Source organism: Lichenostomus cassidix, chromosome 15, assembly GCF_008360975.1.
Source record: "Lichenostomus cassidix isolate B80296 chromosome 15, HeHo_3.0, whole genome shotgun sequence".
NCBI lineage: Eukaryota > Metazoa > Chordata > Aves > Passeriformes > Meliphagidae > Lichenostomus > Lichenostomus cassidix.
This window is the reverse complement of record NC_139496.1, coordinates 1-16,661: the sequence shown is the minus strand read 5'-3', so window position 1 is coordinate 16,661 and position 16,661 is coordinate 1. Positions and strand designations below refer to the sequence as shown.

The 16,661-nt window shown below is 50.4% G+C and overlaps 2 long non-coding RNA genes and 2 other non-coding genes across 4 annotated transcripts; 1 reads left to right on the top strand and 3 right to left on the bottom strand.

Moving 5' to 3' along the window:
• Positions 1-79: 79 nt before the first annotated feature.
• LOC146430073 (uncharacterized) lies at positions 80-16,118 on the bottom strand. Its single transcript, XR_014855246.1, has 2 exons — positions 15,929-16,118; positions 80-914 (listed from the first exon to the last, which is right to left on the bottom strand). It is a non-coding gene; the product is annotated as an uncharacterized LOC146430073 (long non-coding RNA).
• LOC146430076 (U2 spliceosomal RNA) lies at positions 2,306-2,496 on the bottom strand. Its single transcript, XR_014855396.1, has one exon. It is a non-coding gene; the product is annotated as a U2 spliceosomal RNA (small nuclear RNA).
• Positions 6,985-7,174, bottom strand: LOC146430075 (U2 spliceosomal RNA). The gene has a single exon (XR_014855394.1). It is a non-coding gene; the product is annotated as a U2 spliceosomal RNA (small nuclear RNA).
• Positions 9,465-10,259, top strand: LOC146430074 (uncharacterized). The gene is made up of 2 exons (XR_014855245.1): positions 9,465-9,556; positions 9,947-10,259. It is a non-coding gene; the product is annotated as an uncharacterized LOC146430074 (long non-coding RNA).
• Positions 16,119-16,661: the final 543 nt, after the last annotated feature.

Here is a 16,661-nt window from a genome sequence, read left to right as displayed (position 1 = left end):
GGAGGAGGAGGAGGAGGAGGAGGAGGAGGAGGAGGAGGAGGAGGGCGGTGGCGTGGAGTGGCAAAACAGGTTCAAAGTATAGATATTAGTGTAATTTATTTTTAAGCAAATAAGAGCATAGAATTGAAATAAAACCTTAAAAACACCTTTCTGCCCCTCTGTTGTACCTACTGCAGCTGTGCAGGGTAGTAGGAAATGGGGGTTACGGTCACCTGTTGTTTCTCCCACGGAAGGCTGTTTTTTGCAAACTTGTTCAATGTGAGTGCATCTCCTGAGCACTGGATGTGTGCAAAGAGGTGCAGTGTGGGTCATTCATGAAATGATGCAGGCAGTATCCAAGACTCTCCACATTGTTGTGGGCTAACCCAAATTCCAAAGTAGTAGCTGTAATGCTCAGGAAAAGCAGTGGAAAAATGCTGAAGTGGATAATTTTAAAACGCAGCCCCCCATCATCCCAATTTTCACATAGCAGAAAAGAAAAAGGCCCCACACTGCCAAGTACTGCAGTTTGTGGTGAAACTTGGGCAGTTTAGAGGCACGGCTGCTGGTGATCCTGTGCTGTGTGGGTGACTGGGAACACATGGATTAGCTGCCAGGGGCTACCCTGGGGAGCTCCACTTGTGCTTGTCATCCCCAAGCATGATGCTGGTCACAGTGTTGGGCCCACATCACAGGTTGTTCCTGGCTTCCTGTCCTGCCTCCCTGCACTTCTGCTGCAGCCTGCCCTGCCATGGCCAGCTGTGTCACAGAGGTGGTGCTGGGGCTGTGCTGTGCTGGCTCCCCTCAATGGAAGCAGAGTGGCTCCAGTGTTGGTGGTGGCGGCAGCAGCAGCAGCAGCAGCAGCAGCAGCAGCATCAGTTGTTCCAGGAGATGCTGCATTGTCCTCTGTTGGTGGGGTCTGGTAGGGGGAGCACCTGAAAAGTCAAGCGGTAGAGAAAATAAGATTAACATACGTATTATAAGCATTTTTTGTTGCAGTCAAGTGCTTGTCAGCATAGTTGTGAAGCTTTTGTAAGTCCCTATGCTGTGAGATGCTCCCCAAGGTCTGTACTCCAGCTACAGAGAGGGAGATGTGGCCACGGTCATTGTCCTGTGTGAATAACAAGTTTTTGTGTGGTTATTGGTTTTGTTTCCTTTGGCATCATACTTGCAATATTTCTTCAGATGTGGTGTCCTGAACCAACAGTTATAACTGTTGTTGTGGGTAGTGAATAATTGAAATCAGTGCAAAGAAAGGATTTCTCTGACCTATATGAAGAAAGCTTGCTGTCCCTAATGCCACCAAACACGTTTGTAAATAGGTTGAAACTGAGTTTTTTTCCATGAAACCTGCCTGAATGTATTGAGGTAAGACACAGGTTATCTACCTGATGTTCTGGGTTATTATGAAGTGTTGTGAGACGGTTGTCATAATGTGAAGTGGTATTTGCAAGTGTGTCCAGCAAAGTAGGATGTAAAAGTTTCCCACCTGTGTAAAAGAGGCAGTCTTTTCAGCCAGGGTCCAAATGTGGGATTCCTCTTGTTAAAGTTGTGAATGTCCTAGGATTCCTCCCAGATGAAAGATGCCAGGAAGCAGAGCTCTGTCTGTGCTTGGACTCCCAGAGGCTCTTCCAATGTGCCTGCAAGACATGAGGGTGGAAATCTGTCCCTTGTGTGGACAAGAGCCATTGTTCCCAGCCAGTTGCCCAATGCGCAATGTGGGATTGCGCCTCCTAAAATTTTGAGCACGGTGCGAATTACTGCAGAGAGAAGCTGCCAGGAAGTAGGGCTGTGGGTTATGAATTGACATACTTACCCTCGCTCTCTCCACCATTCGGGTATTTCCGGTAGCACCTGCAGAAGCAGACTTGCGCTGTCCCTTTTCAGTGTAACCTACTAATTAATCTCCCCGTTATTAGCGCCCTATAACAGAGCCCCTGGGACAGGCGGGGCTAAGGCACGAGATGTTGCGGGCGCTGAGGCAGAAGGACGGACGGGATCCACAAGCGACAGCGCTGCCTTCGCGGCACCTTCGGAAGCGCCACAAACCTTTTGTCACATAATAACGTCTGATATTGCGACAAATATACATAGCAGTTAAGCAACCGCTCTCTCCTTGTGCTTTTTCACTACCGTAATGTCCCCGTGCGGGGTGCGCCGTTCCCGGAGGCACCGCATTGCCGGGAAGATACACCGGGCGTGAGAGCGAGCTCCGGGATGACAGCGAGCCCCTGCCAGGAACTCGCGGGGGGAATACCCACAGACTTGTGATGTTTAGTGTTTCCGAATGCATTCAGTCTGTGTTTGGCAGTCGAAAGGTCCCCGGTGGGGATGCACCGCTGCCGGAGGCAGTCCAATACCGGGACGATGTGCGGAGCCGAGGGAGCAAGCTTTGGACCCAACTCCCGAGCTCAAATACCCGCTTAACGTAAAGTCCTCTCGTCAAAGACGTACCCAAAACCGAATAAATAACTATAAACACTACACTCGATCTTAGCCAAACGGCCGAGCGGCGATGACAATCTCCTTCCCCCACTCCCGGCGGCACCCCGCTCGACAAACACACACCTCGCTGTCTCCCCCGCGCCGCCGCGCACCTCCTTTCGAGCAATTTAGAGACTCTATCCCGCTGTTTTCCCGCGCTGTCAGCACATGTTTCTGAAGCACTGACCCGAAATCACGGCGGTGCTCTGTGTCTCTAATATGCATCACCCCGCCGCTCCGGCCGGCCGCGCGGGAAGCTCGTCAGGCGCTGGGAGCTCCGGGAGAGGCGGAAAGGCTCGGGAGCTGCAGGAGTTTTTTCATGGATTCTCGGCGCGGCCAGCGGGGCTGGACAGGCCGGCAGAGGCACGGCGAAGGTGCCGCGCTCGGGTTTTTGGCCGCTCGGACCATGCGGTTGGATTTGCCGAGCCGGGGCTGAGAGGAGCTGCGGAGATAAATGGGGAAAAATGGAAAAAAGGTCTTTTTCGGGGACTCAGGAAAGGCTTGAAACCCCATTTCCCCCCCGCGCCTCCCGCGCACCGAGGCCTAAACTCTGCAAATCCCCCAATAAAGCTCTCAAGATGCCATTCGCGCCGCTAAGGAATCGAGTTTGCCTGACCGACCTTCATCCGCCATGACGGCGTAGATCGCTGCGCGCAGTGATCTAATTTGCATGGCCGGACCTCGTTTCCCCAGACGCCATTCATGCGGGATTGTGCTTTAATTTGCATGACCCCGCCCCTTTACCGAGACTGCAATTCGCGCCGCGTTTCATTTAGTTTGCATAACCCCGCCCATTTTCCCCAAGATGCCGTTCGGGCATGAGGTCATGCCGATTTGCATAACCCCGCCCATTTCTCCCAGGATGCCATGATTTGCATAACCCCGCCTATTTCTCCCAGGATGCCATTCGGGCATGAGGTCATCTCGATTTGCATAACCCCGCCCATTTCTCCCAGGATGCACTTCGGGCATGAGGTCATGCCGATTTGCATAACCCCGCCCATTTCTCCCAGGATTCCCTTCGGGCATGAGGTCATGCCGATTTGCATAACCCCGCCCATTTCTCCCAGGATGCACTTCGGGCATGAGGTCATGCCGATTTGCATAACCCCGCCCATTTCTCCCAGGATGCCATTCGGGTATGAGGTCATGCCGATTTGCATAACCCCGCCCATTTCTCCCAGGATGCACCTTGGGTATGAGGTCATGCCGATTTGCATAACCCCGCCTATTTCTCCCAGGATGCCATTCGGGCATGAGGTCATCTCGATTTGCATAACCCCGCCCATTTCTCCCAGGATGCACTTCGGGCATGAGGTCATGCCGATTTGCATAACCCCGCCCATTTCTCCCAGGATTCCATTCGGGCATGAGGTCATGCCGATTTGCATAACCCCGCCCATTTCTCCCAGGATGCACTTCGGGCATGAGGTCATGCCGATTTGCATAACCCCGCCCATTTCTCCCAGGATTCCATTCGGGCATGAGGTCATGCCGATTTGCATAACCCCGCCCATTTCTCCCAGGATGCCATTCGGGTATGAGGTCATGCCGATTTGCATAACCCCGCCCATTTCTCCCAGGATGCCATTCGGGCATGAGGTCATGCCGATTTGCATAACCCCGCCTATTTCTCCCAGGATGCACCTTGGGTATGAGGTCATGCCGATTTGCATAACCCCGCCCATTTCTCCCAGGATGCACTTCGGGCATGAGGTCATGCCGATTTGCATAACCCCGCCCCCGCCCGCTTCCCCCCCTCCCCCCCAGCCGCCGCCGCCGCAAACCCCGCCGACAGCCTCCTCATTTGCATTTCCCTCACGAGGCGCGGCTCGGGCCCGGCCCGCTCTGCCGGGCGGGTTCGGGACAGCGGGGGTCGGGGGATCCCTCGCCCCTTTCTGGGGCTTTTCGGGGGCGGCAGAGGGACCCTCGGGGCTGCGGTAAGAGCAGGGGAGAGGGGAAATCCCGGGGAGGACACGGGGAACGCCCGAAAATCCCCCAAAATTGTCGCATCGCCCCCAAAATTGCTGAGGAAACCGGGGAGGTTCCGGGGGGGCTTCAGGGAATTTTCCGGCTTTGGGGACTCCCGGGATCTCCTAGGTCACCCCCAGGACCTCCCGGCCGCTGCCGAAGCGGCTCCGCTGAGGTTTTGCACCTTTTTTTACCTCACAAATAAACAAAATCCGTGTTTTTAAAAAGAATCGAGATCTTTATTTGCATCGTAGCAACACCCGCGATCGAAGAGCTGCAAAAAAGAGACCCGCTCGGCTCCCCGCCCCGCTCCTCACCTCCCTCACGGATTTATTTGGTAAAACTGCCCAAATCCCCTCCCCGATTCATTTAAACAGCATTATTATCCTTTATTTCCCTGAGAAAAGGTTTAAACTCACCCGGAAAGCGGCGAAATCACGGAGTTTAACCCAAAAAAGTGCGCGCGGGAGGCGCCGCCGTCTCGCGGCACCTGCGAGGGGAGAAGGGAGAGAATCACCGCCGCCCGAGCCTGGCAGCCGCTCGGGAAGCGGAGAAGCGTTATTTCAACAGAAAAGGGTGGGCGACAGTGCGGGACAGCTTCGACAATTCCCACTATTTCTGATTTTAATCTGTTTTGAACCAAGCAAAGGTCCCTGACGGGGGTGCACCCTGCGCGGACGCACCGCAATGCCGGGACAATACGCGGACTGGAAGAAGCCAGCTCCCCGTCCGACTCTCAAATAGTGAGATCAGATTAATGACAGATGCTCTCATCGCGGAAGGATTAGGCACTAAGCCGATAACACCACACACCGCACTTGACTTCAGCCAAAAGGCCGAGAACCGACGCCGGTCACCTCCCGCGCTCCCGGCGGGACCCCGCTATCCACACACACAAGTCACGGCGACCATTTCTTCGCGCTCCAGCTCTTTCGCAGCTCTTCCCGGGCCCTTTCCCGCTCGCCTGCCCCCCTTTCCGCCCGCGCTGCTGGGGCGCTAAACCTTAAATCCCCCAAAAATTCGTGACCGCGACTCAATTTCCCGTGGTGCCGTTCGCCGGCGAGTTCTTAGATTTGCATAGCCCCGCCTATTTCTCCCAGGATGCACTTCGGGCATGAGGTCATGCCGATTTGCATAACCCCGCCCATTTCTCCCAGGATGCACCTCGGGCATGAGGTCATGCCGATTTGCATAACCCCGCCCATTTCTCCCAGGATGCCATTCGGGCATGAGGTCATGCCGATTTGCATAACCCCGCCCATTTCTCCCAGGATGCCATTCGGGCATGAGGTCATGCCGATTTGCATAACCCCGCCTATTTCTCCCAGGATGCACCTCGGGCATGAGGTCATGCCGATTTGCATAACCCCGCCCATTTCTCCCAGGATGCACCTCGGGCATGAGGTCATGCCGATTTGCATAACCCCGCCCATTTCTCCCAGGATGCACCTCGGGCATGAGGTCATGCCGATTTGCATAACCCCGCCTATTTCTCCCAGGATGCACCTCGGGCATGAGGTCATGCCGATTTGCATAACCCCGCCCATTTCTCCCAGGATGCACCTCGGGCATGAGGTAATCTAAATTAGCATAAGCCCGCCCATTTCTCCCAAGATGCCGTTCGTGCATGCGGGCATCTATTTAGCATAACCCCGCCCCTTTCTCCCATGAAGCCACTCCCTCCCGGCGTTCTCTCATTTGCATAACCACTCCTGCCCCCCAAACCCCGCCCATGCCCTTCTAATTTCCATATTCCCTCATGAGGCGCGGCTCGGGCCAACGCCGCTCTGCCGGGCGGGTTCGGGACAGCGGGCATCGGGGATTTCTTGCCCCTTTTTGAGGCTTTTCGGGGGCAGCAGAGGGACCCTCGGGACTGCGGTAAGAGCAGGGGAGGAGGAAAATCCCGGGCAGGACGCGGGGAATGCCCGAAAATCCCCCAAAATTGTCACATCGCCCCCAAAATTGCTGAGGAAACCGGGGAAGGTCGGGAGGGGCTTTAGGGAATTTTCCGGCTTTGGGGACTCCCGGGATCTCCTAGGTCACCCCAGGACCTCCCAGCCGCTGCCGAAGCGGCTGTGATGAAGCTCTGCGCCTTTTTTACTTTACAAATAAACAAAATCGGTGTTTTTAAAAAGAATTGAGATTTTTATTTGCATCGTAGAAACATCCGCGGTCAAAGAGCTGCAAAAAGAAAGCCGTGCGGCTCCCCCGCCCCGCTGCTCACCTCCTTCACGTGTTTATGTGACAAAACTGCCCCAAATCCCCTCCCAGATTCATTTAAATGACATTAATGTCCTCTATTACCCTGATATAAATCGGAAACCCCCTCAGAAAGCGGCGAGATCCCGGAGTTTAACCCAAATAGCACGCAAAAGCACGGGGGAAGCGCCGCCATTTCGCGGCACCCTGCGAGGGGCAGGGAGGAGAGAATCACAGCCGCCCGAGCTTTGGCAGCTTCTCAGGGGTCCGGAGAGCTGCGGTTTACCCTTAACTGCGGATAATCACGTTTACTCGGGTTTAAATGTGTTTTTAACCGAGCAGAGGTCCCCGGCGGGGTGCACCGTTCCCGGAGGCACCGCAATACCCGAACCACGCGCGGAGCGGAGGGAGCAAGCTCCGGATCCAAGTCCCGAGCCCAAAAATCCTGTAATATAAAGTCCTCCCATCGAGGACGTATCAGATATTGAACTGATAAGAATAGATACTACACTTGATCTTAGCCAAAAAGGCGAGGAACGATACACAGGGAATTCCAAAGGCGGTCCCCAGCCGCTCTCGCCCCTGACTCGCCCACCGCCCTCGCGTTGTTCCCGAGCTCCTCCCACGCTGCATTCCGCGCTCCCCTGCCCGCGCCTCACAAGCACAGAGCCCTGGAAGCCCGCAAATCTCACAGCCACCCTTCCGAGCAGCCCGTTTGTGCTGTGACTGTTGAATCCGCACAGCCCCACCCCTGGCTCTCCCTCCCGTCCGCATTCGGGTTCCGCCCCGGCAAAGAGGGGGCGCCGGGGGAGGCGCCGGGGGAGGCGCCGGGGGAGGCGCCGGGGGAGGCGCCGGGGGAGGCGCCGGGGGAGGCGCCGGGGGAGGCGCCGGGGGAGGCGCCGGGGGAGGCGCCGGGGGAGGCGCCGGGGGAGGCGCCGGGGGAGGCGCCGGTGGAGGCGCCGGGGGAGGCGCCGGGGGAGGCGCCGGGGGAGGCGCCGGGGGAGGCGCCGGGGGAGGCGCCGGGGGAGGCGCCGGGGGAGGCGCCGGGGGAGGCGCCGGGGGAGGCGCCGGGGGAGGCGCCGGGGGAGGCGCCGGGGGAGGCGCGGGGGGAGGCGCCGGGGGAGGCGCCGGGGGAGGCGCCGGGGGAGGCGCCGGGGGAGGCGCCGGGGGAGGCGCCGGGGGAGGCGCCGGGGGAGGCGCCGGGGGAGGCGCCGGGGGAGGCGCCGGGGGAGGCATTGCGGCCGCGGGGGCGGGCGGGAGCGGAGCCGCAGCTGCCGGTGCGGGTTGTGTCCCTGCGGGCAGCGGCAGCGTGTCTGTGAATCGTCCCCAAAGCCGCCTGCCTTCCCGCGCCCCGCTGAGCCTGCTCGGGTGTCTGTTGTGGGTTTGAGACAGGACCCTTGCCAGGAGGACGCACGAAAAAGGGTAAACAGGCTTTAAGCTTAAAGTTGCAAAAAGTGTTTAATTACTTAACAGAATTGGAGGATAGATGTAAGGTAAAAATATATTTTTATACATTATTTTGTTCACACCCCTCCCTCCCTCTTACGAACTTACAGTATTCACCCCCTTTCCTCCTCTACAATCCACGAGCCAGGTGGGGGGGGGGGCAGGGTGTGGGGTCTCTTTTCAGTTTACAGAGCAGATTTTCAAATTTACTCATTACTACAATTTTTCTACTATAAATACTCTTTATCTCTGCTTGTTTTTCTCTCTCTTCAGACAGTTTTCTGCTCTCACCCCTACCCTCTTAAGAAGCAGTCTCTGCACTCACCCCCCCCCCTTTTTTCTCTCTTTGCAAACTAGCAACACAGACAGGGGGCAGGTTGAGGGGTCTTCTGGTTAGTTTAATCAGGAAAAGAGGTTTTCTACTTAGCCAGGGGTCCTTCTCACGAGAGACAGTCCTCTAGGAACTTCTTTGGTGTGCGTCCAATCTCATGAGCAACATCCCGCCCGAATTTTTGTTGTAACATGAGTTTTTTGTCTATAAGGTGCTGTGCAGACTCTCCCGAGCTGAGGTTAGGCTGCTTCTATGCCAGGAGCAAGGCTTATCTCTCTCAGTTAAGGCCTTTTGCAGTTTTAACTCTTAGATGAGACTCCCACTGGTTTACAGTCTTTTTTAGGCATCTACCTCCTCCTCTGGAGAGAGCTGTGGGTGTATTTTTGCATCTTTACAGATTTCATGGGTTGCAGGAGGAATTTCTGACTCCCCCATAGTTTCTATTACGGCTAGCAGAAAGTTTCAGCTCTGGTGCCGGAAGCACTGGAGCACTTCTTTCTCCCCCCTTCTTCACTGACTTTGGCACTTTCTATGCTGTTCTCCCTCACATATTTTCACCTGCACCTCCTCCTCCTCCAACTACAAAGTGAAAGAAGTGCGCGCCTGCTTTGTTTTGACTTTTTTTTAAATATGTTTTCACAGAGGCGTAACTAGCACCTTTAATTGGCCCAAACTTGGCCGGCAGCATGTCTATTACTTTCAGAGCCATCAGAGATTGGCTCTGCTGGACTTGATGTAAAAACTTCCAGAACTTGCACTCCGGACACACAGGAGCCATTTTTGTGCTACACCCCACCCCTCAGACACCTCCCTAGGCCTACTAGAACAGCTTCTGAGGGGCTCAAATTTCTCTTAGATGTTAAAAACACTTCGCTGATGTTTTGGGCCAATCAAAACCACCACAGTGTCCCAGCGGGGTCCTGTCAGGGACAGATCACCTTTGCTTTTTCTAAGGTCTGTGATGAATAGTTTAGAAAAGTGGCAGCGAGATTTTTCGTAATTGTAATTTATTTGCGTTTGAAGTGTGAAGCGTGTGTCATTGTTTTGTGCTTTTTAGCAGTTTCCATGCTAGGATAAATGCGGTGGAAGAAGGCAAATGAAGCCAAGAGGCTGGACTAGGATGCTGCAGGCCCATGACAAGCACAGGTCAGAAAATAATTGAAACCCCAGGTTATAAAAATACCAAAGTAAAAGCCCAAAGGGTATTGTGAGCTGCTAGACTGTGCTCAGAGAAATCCCAAACACCTGTCCTGTTTTCCTATTGTCAGTTGAACATGCAAAAATATAAGAGTTGCCCCAAGGATCCTGTCAGTGGGAGGTGGTCATGGGATAAGCTGTTTTTGAAGGCATTTTCCACACCCTTAAAAGTGTGGATAGGTGTAGCGTTCGGTACGAGCCGGGCTGCAGTTGCATTCCAAAAAGTGTGTTCTTCGGTCACTAAAATTTCTGGGTTTTTGGTTGGTTTTCCTGAAAAATGCCTTGTATCCCTCTGAGCTTTGCTTTGCAAAGCACTGAATGATTTTTATGGTTCTGCAGGGACCTCTGCCTGGAATGTCCTGGGTGTCCCGGTTCAGCTGCCTAGGGTGGCATGAAGGTGGTGCTGAAGATGCCAATCATCACCGGCCTGGATAAATTTTGGCTGCAGGAGCTGCCAGCAGCAGGCTGTTCAGAGCCAGAGCTTGCCAGGATGGCAAGACTGTCATTGTTGCAGTCCCCAAAGCAGTATCCAACGTGAGTAGTTGCAGAGCTCTCTAAAAGAAGTGTGCCATTTGTTACGGTTTTGGGCCCAGTGGGTCTAAGGTGGCTTTTATTAAACTGGAGAGCTGGATTTTTTAGTCCTGCTGAGAGAGTTCAGCGTCACCTTATGAAGCAAGGAAAAGCTGCGTGGTAAGCGCAGGCTGATGCAATTTATTTTAGCTTATTACTCCCCATGATTCCTTTAATAAATAAACTCCCAATGAAAAGTGTGAATGTGTTAATTATTTCTCTGTTTGATCAGCAATAGAATGCATTAGTAAACATTTGTGGGAGAGGCATGGGGAGCAGCAGAAGGGAGAAGGGTGTGGGAGACAGAGCCCCGTCCCAAGGCGGGTTGCTGGCGGTGGCATAGGAGGGGATGTCAGAGAGATACAGGTAAATGTGTACAGGGTGCAGAGCCCCAGGGTAGTGCCTCTGCTGGGGGAGTGAGAGCATGTCCAGGACAGGTGGGGTATGGAGCAGTGAGCCCTAACCGGGATGGGGGGTGAACCCATGGGCCACGGGCAGAGTCCTGGCTACCATGTGAATTGTTAGCACACAAGGTTAGTGGAGCCGAAGGTCACCCCAGGAGAGGTGCAGCCCCCAGTCCCTATTGCCGAGTCCCACCACAGGCTTACAAAACCAGGATTTGGGCTCCAGAGCTGACAGGTGTCGTGTTGTCCAGGGCAGCACTTGGCACCACAGGGCTGTAGGGGGCTGTGGAGCGGGTGGGGGGCCGTGGCCCGTTAGCTGAAAGGAAGGATGAGTGAGAGGTATTGAGGGCAGTTGGTGATGCAGCCGTCTACATCCCAGAGTCCCATCCAAACCCACCGCTTTCAGAGTGTGCCTAAGAACATCTGCCATGTAATCTTGTGCCTGCAGGAGGAATTTTTGCCAGGGCAGCTGTGTCTAACCCCAAGGTGAACCTATATCCCATACGGGCCTAGGTAGGATCTGGGCTGGTGACAGCCGTGGTATAGTTGCCTGTGATCCCCCAGAACCCAGATTTGAGGTCAGAATTTGCAATTTTTGTAATGTAAGAAGGGGTAGCACCAAAGCCAGAAGTTTTTAAAAGTTCAAAGTGTGTCTGTTCAGCATTGAAATGGATACATACTTGATCAGGAGAGTTTTTTAATGTATTTTGTTAGATTTTACAGACATGGGGAATTTCTTTGAAGGCATAGAATTTCATTTATTTAGTGTATTGTTTGTATGAATACCCGGAGGTTTTCTACAGCTACAGAGCGGCATCTCGCGTCTGGATTTTGTTCCACGGTGAGCCAGAGGGAGAAGCAGCACTTCCCAAATTCTTCTGGAGCAGTGGTAATTGCAGTCCTTTAAACATGCATTAAAAAGGCAACATGTGAAATGGGAAGAGCAATTAGGAAAAGAGGAAAAAGAAATGTTGAGCTAGGGAGGTGTTGTCATTTTTCTGCTGTTCCTTTATGACAGTGATCTTGTAGGCAGTAAGAAAAGTATTAGGATTTGAATAACGGAGGGTATGAAATGGAGCTAAAGTGTAGGTAAGGAAAGGAAAATGCTATTGTAAAATCTTCCTTGGGGCAGCATGCAGATGAGGCAGAGAGAGAAAGAGTAATGTGTGTCCTGCATAAGCTTGTCCATGCAAGGCCAAAGCAGATAGAAGATTTTAAAGTGCAAACACAAGTGTTGTGTATATAAATGAACCAATTAAAGAGCTTAACTTATAAGGCAGGATGATATATAGGACAAAATGTAAAAAAAGAATAAATAGATCTATTAGCTGTTCTGTACAAAGTCTAATCAGATATTAGATATTAATGTAAAGAGAGGTTTGATATGAGTAGATGTGTAAGGTTAGAGTGTAGAAGTCTGACGTGATATTGAATTGTCAAAATATACAAGTTGAACATTGTAAATATGTGGCTTGTGTCTTAGGAGAGGTTCTGTAAGTGTCAATGGATTTGTAAGTATTTTCTCTATAATAAGTGCAAATAGATATAATGTAAATAGATGAGTGTAAGTATATAAAAGTTTAGGGGGTGGGAATAAGAAAACAGTTTTGAGAAAAGGTTTCGTTGTATCGCTTCATAAATAGTGGAAGATTTCCGTTTCTCGGAAGGTCCAAACAGTAGAATGTTTTTCATAGAGCGCACAGACCGATGCAGCCAGAATCCAAAAGTGTGCAGATTGTCAGGGGCATAAAGAAAATCCAAAAGCCATAATTTTCATGTTGAGGAAAAGCACTGGAGCGTCCTCACATGTAGAATTTTGAAAAAGCAACCTCCTTGTCTGGAAATTTCACATTCTAGATACGGAAAAAAGCACCAGGCTGCCAAACACAGCAGGGTGTGGTGACAGTCGGTCAGTTTGGAGGTATGGCCGTGGGTGATCTGGTGCTGGGGCAGTTAGACAGCAGGGTGTGGTGACAGTGGGTCAGTTTGGAGGTACGGTCGTGGGTGACCCGGCGCCAGGTCAGTTAGCCGGAGCGCTTTGATTATCGTGGGTGCATCTGCTGCCACCCGTTACCTGGGGAGTTCCACTGCTGCTGGGGAGTTCCACTGCTGCTGTCATTGCCACCACGGGCCTTGGCCTCGTCCTGGCTCAGAGGTCGTTCTTCCTGGCTTTTCTTTGCCGCCTCCCCAAAGTGCTGCTGCCTCCCTCTCCACCCTGCCCTGCTGTGGCCAGCTGCAGCTTGCAGAGGGTGTTGTGGCCATGCTCTGCCGGGTTCCCCGTGTGGAAGCAGAGAAGCTGCAGTGGTGGCAGCATCAGTCCTTGCAGGAGATCCTGCATTCATTGGGGTCAAGTGGCTGTCTTGACAGTGGTGAAGATTCTTGAGAGCTCTTATGCTGTCAGGTACTCCCCAGAGCGTGTCCTCGAGGTAGAGCAAAGGAGATGTGGCCACGGTCATTGCTGTGGGGGAAGAAGAGATTTGATGTGGTTATTGTCCTCGCTTCCTTTAATATCAGTAGTGCAGTATTTCTATAGATGTGGTGTCCTGAAGCAGGAGTTACAGGTGTTGTTGTGGGTAGTGAATAATTGAAATGAATGTAAAGAATGGATTGTTATGATTGCTATCAGTATAGCTTGGTGTTCTTAGTCCCACAGCAGGTTTGTAAAAGGTTCAAACAGTCCTTTTTTTTTCCCAGAAAACCTGACTGAGTGGAGTGAGGTAACACAGAGGCGATATAGTGTATCTTGAGGCTCGTTATGAAGTGTTGTCAGATGGTTTTTACGATGTGAGGAGGCATTTGCCACGGTGTGCAGGTCAGAAGGGTGGAAAAGTTTGTTACGTGTGTAAAAGAGGCACCGTTTGCAGCCAGGTTCCAAATGTGGTATTGTACCTGAAAAGTGTGCATGCTGCAGGAATCCTGTCAGATGAAAGGTGTAAAGAAGCAGAGGTCTGTGTGCACTTGGATTCCTCCAAACTGCCTATCTTACACGAGAGTGGTGATGTGCCATTCCCATGGAAAAGAGCCATTGTTGCCCCCAGGTTCCCATGGGGAAATGTGGGATTTTGTATTGTAAAGCTGTGCAAATGTCAGGATTTGTGCCAGACAGAAGCTGCTAGGAGGTCGGCCTGAGGCTGGCCTTGGACTCCTGGGTGTGTTGTGCCCAGTGTGTGCTAGCTGTTGAAAAGAGGCAGTGGTTTGAGCCAGGTTTGATCAGCAGGAAGAGGGAGGAAGATCACACTTATGAGCAATGATGAAAACCTTTTCAGGTAAGAGATGTCAGAGTCCTATTTCAAAGAATAAATATGTTGTGTGGCTTACGTGGCAAATAAGAAAAATAGATGAATGACGTCTTGCCACTGAATTCTAAAGAAGTCATCAGTGAAGGTGCTGACATATAAACCTGAGTTTTCTCCCTAGGTTTTGAGAAGGATCCCTGTCAGACTGCAGCATCTCAGGCTAACCTAATACCAGAACTGTGGTGACCAGAGAGGTGTTAATTGCATAAAGGGAAGCAAAGTATTGCTCATATGTTTTGGTCACAGTGACATGAGTTCATCCACACCAAACAGTTCTATCAGAAGCGTGGCCTGGGCTGCCCACATGTTCAGATGGAACAATTGTACAACCACCACCTGCAAATGTTCCCTTTGGGATAATATTTTTTAAACTTTTTTTACTTTTTTTTTTACTTGCTTCTCTCTGATCTGGCCGAATGGTACAGTGAGTGGAACAGAGGCTGAGAATCGGCCACCATGTGAGCTGTGTGGCATTTCCTACAGTGGTTGAAGTAAACCTTCTGAACCATATTTCAGTGTGTCATACAGGGAACAGGGGAGGATGGTTATTGCAGTTATTGTTTCCTCAGCAACATGAGATATGTTATTCCTTTAACATGGCATTGAAAGAGTTAGCAAAACTATTTTTTTTTCTCTTAGGCCATTTGAAAGCCAAATTTCTGTACATGGATAATTGATGAGGTGCAGTTCTGTAAGGCTCATGTAACGGAGCCTTACGAATCAGAATTAATCCTGAAGTGTATTTCTGCAGGCTATGCACGTGGTATGCAGTTCACACACAGGTAATAAGCATGTGCAGGTATAAGGCTAAGCACCTTATGTACTGTCCAGTATTAGATAAAATATTTGGAGACATGTGTACCAGTTTTGAGATCCGCATAGCCACATTTGTAATGTAGGAAGTGGTAGCAACATCATCCAAACCCTACAGTTTTCGAGAGTTAAAGCGATGCTGTTCTGTATTGAAATTGATACAGACTTGATGTGCCAATATTTCTATGTATGAACCCAGATTTGCAAAGCATGGGAACTGTTCTCCAAGGGAAAGTATTTCATGAATTTTTTCTACTCTTTCTAGCCATACCTGGTGGTTTGCGCACCGACGGACCGGCACCTTCCGACTGGATTCCGTGCTCTGATGAGCAAGGTAGGGAAGCAGCAGTTCACAAGTCCTTCTGCAGCAGCGAGAATTGCAGGCCCTTAAAGGTGCATGGAAAAGAGCAGCTATGAGATGGGAAGAGCAAATAGATAAAGAGTGAAAAACAACATCTTGAGCTAGGGAAGTTCTACAATTTTTCTGTTGTCCATTTATGATTGTGCTCTTCCACGTACTAGAAAAAGTTTCAGGATGTAAAGAATTTAGAGAATGAAATGGAAATGAAATAGAGGGTATCAAAGCAAAAAGGCCCTGCTAAATATTCTTTGGGAAACTATGGCCATGAATGAGAGAGAGAAAGAACAAGGAGTTTCCTGAATGAATTTACAGAAAACAAATCCCAGTGCCTCTTTCTAGGTAAGTGTGGACATTGGCTATGTTGTAAAAGAGGAACTGTAATTTTCAGAAGTATGCAGAGGTATGAATAAAAAGCTCTAACCAAGTGCAAAATGTCAGAGGATACAGGCTTCCAAGCTTCCCTCAGGTGCAGTTTTCTGTGCTTGGTACCAGCAAGCCAGGGAAGAGGGAAAGAACTTTGAGTTTTTTTCCTTAGGGAAGGACATGTGTCCAGGTGCCTGCAGTGCATTGTTGCTTCAGAAGTGTCGTTTTTGAGCCTCACTATCAGTAAGAAGTAATTGTTCACGTGTTGTTGCTGGAGTAGCTGAAGCATGTTCCATAATTACCAAATGCAGGCAAGCCAGCTCTTGCAGGAATATTGAAAAGATTATCTGCCTTGCAGCAAAGCTGTTGTCTACCTTTCTGGGTGGACATTTATAGCCAATGCCCAGTACACAGTGCCTTCCGAATATAGTTATGAAAATGAAGGAGATGACCTAGATAGATAGTAAAAAGGAAGTGTTGCATTGAAGAAAGGATAATTGAAGAAAGCACCCACCTTTCATGTGGATCATCACAGAGCTGTAGCCACAATGTCAGGCCTGTAAGAATTTCTTGCCAAGAGTCAGAATGGAGTTCAGAAGTGCTGTAGAAGCAGGTGGTTTGACTTGCTAAAGAAGAGAAAGAAATGATATGAATTTACCCAATGTGGAAGGCTTTGTACATTTTTTTTCTTTTTGCAGGTATTAATGTAGTGTCCTGCAACAAGAAAAAAAGGGTAGGGAGGGGTCAGGCAATAAATGTGTTTTGGGTTAATGATACGACTTTTTTTTTTTTTGAGAGTGAAGGGTTTTGATTTTTTTTTTTTTTTAATAGAATTTTTTAGATGGAAGTGAGGAAAAAATTATTTATTTAATAAAATTACGCAGAGTGTTTTATAAGGCACAGGGGAAGGGAAAAAAATAAGGTGAAAGGTAGTTATTTAATTTGATTAAAAAGTGGTTTTTTTAGACGTAAAAAAACGTTTGTTTTTTTTTTTTGTTCCCCACCCGGGGCCGGGTGGAGTTTTTTTGGAGAGTTTTGTTGTTTTTTGGGTTTTTTGGGTTTTTGGGTGGTAAAGTAGATTGAAGAGAAGGGGTTTAAATGAGGAAAAAGAAGAAGAATGGAAAAAAATGGGAATAGAGTTTATTTTGATTTTTGTTTAGTATGTAGTTTTTGCTGGGTGATGAATTTTTTTTGGAGTAAGGTTTGGAGAAAATGTTTTTAAAATAACTTGTGGTTTTTTTTGTGGC